Here is a 4,269-nt window from a genome sequence, read left to right on the forward strand (position 1 = left end):
TATCCCACATGTTATTCCTTTGAAAGGCACTGGCCTATCTAGGAAGAAGTAGAGAACACCTCCGCCTCCCCCCAAAAAGGCACTGGCCTTACTATCACATGGCCAGTAAATCTTGAGAAAATTTGGTATCTCACATTAAAAATTACATATCCGAGCCTCGCGGTTCCATTTAAGGCCCCTCCCGTGCTCAGCTCTGAGTGTCGGAGCGGCTGCCGCCAAGTCCGGATCCAGTCTCGCGCGCCGTGGACGCCCACCCTCCCGACGTGCACTCCCGATTCCTTTTGGTTCTAAGTCCAAAATGGCAACACTCAAAGATCAGCGGATTCAGAATTTTCTTAAGGAAGAACATGTCCCCCAAAATACGATTACGGTTGTTGGGATTGGTGCTGTTGGCATGGCTTGTGCCATCAGTATCTTAATGAAGGACTTGGCAGATGAACTTGCTCTTGTTGATGTCATGGAAGACAAACTGAAGGGAGAGATGATGGATCTCCAGCATGGCCGCCTTTTCCTTAGAACACCAAAAATTGTCTCTGGCAAAGACTATTATGTGACTGCAAACCCCAAGTTGGTTATTGTCACAGCTGGGGCACATCAGCAAGAGGGCGAACGCCGTCTTAATTCGGTCCAGCGGAATGTGAACATCTTTAAGTTCATCATTCCTAATGTCGTCAAACACAGCCCAAACGGCAAGTTGCTTGTTGTTTCCAATCCAGTGGATATCTTGACCTATGTGGCTTGGAAAATAAGTGGCTTTCCCAAAAACCGTGTTATTGGAAGTGGTTGCAATCTGGATTCAGCCCGGTTCCGTTACCTAATGGGGGAAAGGCTGAGAGTTCACCCGTTAAGCTGTCACGGTGGATCCTCGGGGAGCACGGAGACTCCAGTGTGCCTGTATGGAGTGGAGTCAACATTGCTGGTGTGTCTCTGAAGAATCTGCACCCTGACTTAGGCACTGATGCAGATAAGGAACAGTGAAAAGAGGTTCACAAACAGGTGGTTGACAGTGCCTATGAGGTGATCAAACTGAAAGGCTACACTTCCTGGGCCACTGGACTGTCTGTGGCAGATTTGGCAGAAAGTATAATGAAGAATCTTAGGCAGGTGCATCCAATTTCCACCATGGCTAAGGGATTCTATGGAATAAAAGATGATGTCTTCCTTAGTGTTCCTTGCGTCTTGGGACAGAATGGAATTTCAGATGTTGTGAAGGTGACTCTAACTCCTGAGAAAGAGGCCCGTTTGAAGAAGCGTGCAGATACACTCCGGGGGATCCAAAAGGAGCTGCAGTTTTAAAGTTTTCTAATGTACCACTTCACTGTCTAGACTAGGACAGGGTTCTAGTTGGGGGTTGTGTACATTGTCCTTATTATCTGATCTGTTACTTAAATAATATCAAAATGGCCTAAGGAAAAAACATCAGTTTCCTAAAGTTCTAAATAGGAATGGCTCACCAAGCCCTGCAGCTGTACCCTACTGCTGGATGATACCTGCCTTTGTAGTCCTAAATGGGTTAATCTCAGAGGCACCACTGCCAATGTTGCATATGCTACAGGTGCTCTTCAAACCAGATGCGAATTTCCTGTGTGTTCTCTAACTTCTGGATCCTTCACCCGACACCCAACATGCCTAGTCCATCTTTTCCAGTCAGTCACATCCTGGGCTCCAACGTATAAATTCATTATTGCATGTACTGTGCATAACTGTTCCAAAGGATCTTACTTCGTGTACCATGTACATCAGAATATAGTGTACATTGCCATATAAAAGACCATGCAACTGACTAAGTGTCATACCAACTAAAATACCAAATAAAATTTGAACAGTGACTTTTTTTTGGAAAAAAAAATTACATATCCAAAGACATTTCCAGTATCTCCACAGTATTTCAAGAATGTTTTGTTTATTGGACTCTGAATTTATCCACTACAGCCATTAATAAAATGCAATTACATAAGTAGTTCCATAATAATTACACAGAATTTCATTTACAAGTGGCCATTAGTCACTATTGTTGTAGCAGAAATTTCTGTGTTATTCAAAACTTGATATAAAATGAGACCAACTGTAATTTTGCTGAAGATTCCTTGAAGAATGAGTGTATAAGCAGCAGAACACAGTGCAAACCAAATAGTTTATATTTTTCTGATGAGATGAGGGAATTGTGTATTTCTTCTCGGCACACAGAAAAGAGTCTGGATACACAGTGGTGGTGACTCAAGGAACAAAGGGGCAGACAGTTGGAAAACATGCATTGATTAGGGCAGAAGTATTCATCAGCCACCAACTGGTCTTGCGAAAAATAGAAAAATACATGTAATTGATGGAAGAGAGGGTATAAAAAGACACAAAGGTGCTCACCAGCAGAAGGATGCTTTGGGTGGCTTTAATCTCAGGGGAGGATCTGGGGGACACTTTGGTCCTATAAATGTGTTGGACCTGCTGCTTCTGCCATACAGGGTGGAAACCATGAACCCACTGGCCCAAGTTATGAGTCCCAAGCACAAAACATCATGGGAGGATATCGATACCGTATATAGTAAGTGTGTGTCTTTGTCATGAAGTGCAGAAGCCCAGTATTCAAACTCCATATTTTCTGAAGTGTTTTTATTGTTCCATTTGTCAGTCACATACACAGGAACCATAATATTTAGGTTTATATTCAGGATCCAGCAAAGGCTATTTGAGGGGCCAATGTACTGGGGAGCTTTCCCTTTAAGCGCTGGCCACCAGGAGTTCCAGGGGCTCATGGTGATGTCCTGGAAGACACTCAGCAGGCACATGGTGCCCATAGACAACCCCCTGGACACTCTGTGGATGAAGAAAACAACTTTGCATGCAAAGTCACTGAGAAAATATCTCAAGTCAAAAGCCTCCATGGTCTCTGGGATTCCTCTGGAGAGAATGACCAAGGAGTTAGTTAAAGTCAAGTGCCTAAGAAGCGAATCTGTGGACTTTAACCTGTATCCCCTTAAGCCAAGAGATGATGAAAAATGACAGAAGAGCAAGAAGTTCCCAGGGTTGCAAGGACCATCTGCAATAGGAAGATTACAGCAAATTTCACATCCATTAAGGCCATTCTGTCACTCTCCGGGGCTCAGTGTTCTCATCCACAGAGAGAGGAGGCTGCATGAACACATGAGCCGTGGGCTGTTTGTGGAAAATAAATTCAAAATTCTCCCCTTGCTACTACTTTCCCCTGAGACTTTCTTTCCAATACACATGTCTTCGTTAATTAATGATTTCTCAAGTTTGATGTATTTCTTTGTATAGTGCTCATTGAGTCACTCTTACTCATGCTTTACCTATTGTAAATTACTTAGTATTTACAAGTATGTGCATTTTACACACCAAGAATTTAATTATAATGAGATTATATGACTCATTTAAATATTGCAATGGCCAGGTTGCAACAAAGTTGGGTGTTTACCAGCATGCTATACTCTCATAGCTACCTGGTCATATCTTTTTATTTTTTTTTTCTTAAGACTGTATTTGTGGGGCACGTGGGTGGCTCAGTCATTAAGCATCTGCCTTCACCTCAGGTCATGATCCCAAGGTCCTGGGATGGAGCCCTGCACTGGACTCCCAGCTCAGCGGGAAGCCTGCTTCTCCCTCTCCCACTCCTACTCCCCCTGCTTGTATTCCCTCTCTCACTGTGTCTCTCTCTGTCAAATAAATAAATATATTTTTTTTAAAAGACTTTATTTGTAACTAATCTCTATACCCAACATGGGGCTCACACTCACAGCTGAGTTCTTATTATCAAGAGCTGCACGCTCCACCAAGGGAGTCAGCCAGGTGCCCCTACCTGGTTGTATCCTTAAATAACCCACTTTTATGCATGCATACATTATCATCTTTGAAATTTATTTCAATTTAGGTTTGGTTGTGCCAATTTCTCATTCTTATTAAACTAATTGTTCCATTAACCATCATCACTTGTGAGTGAAGATGAAAACTTAATAAGAACCTGAATATGGTCCATGAACAAAATGGATTTACCAAACATGGACCAGTGTTAATACAGCAACAGAAATAATCATGTGATTTTTTTGGCCAATGGAAACCACCATCGAAATTATTGTGTAATATTTCACTTTTACCCTAAACTATGGGATTTGTAATTTAAATAAAACATGTAGAGATTGATAAAACATTTAGAGTAGGATCTAAATTATTCCTCATTAGAGAGCATACAATTAGCTGTGATTTAAAGAAAAAACAACTGAAACTAATCAATTTGAAAAAGATAATAAAATACAAAAC

At 41.9% G+C, this 4,269-nt stretch overlaps 1 pseudogene across 1 annotated transcript; it reads left to right on the forward strand.

Annotated features, from left to right (window-relative positions):
- The first annotated feature begins 280 nt into the window (after positions 1 to 280).
- LOC308358969 (L-lactate dehydrogenase A chain-like) lies at positions 281 to 1,296 on the forward strand (annotated as a pseudogene). The gene has a single exon. The product of its transcript is annotated as an L-lactate dehydrogenase A chain-like (transcript).
- The last annotated feature ends 2,973 nt before the right edge of the window (positions 1,297 to 4,269 follow it).

This window comes from Martes martes, assembly GCF_963455335.1.
Source record: "Martes martes genome assembly, chromosome: 17".
Taxonomy (NCBI): Eukaryota; Metazoa; Chordata; class Mammalia; order Carnivora; family Mustelidae; genus Martes; species Martes martes.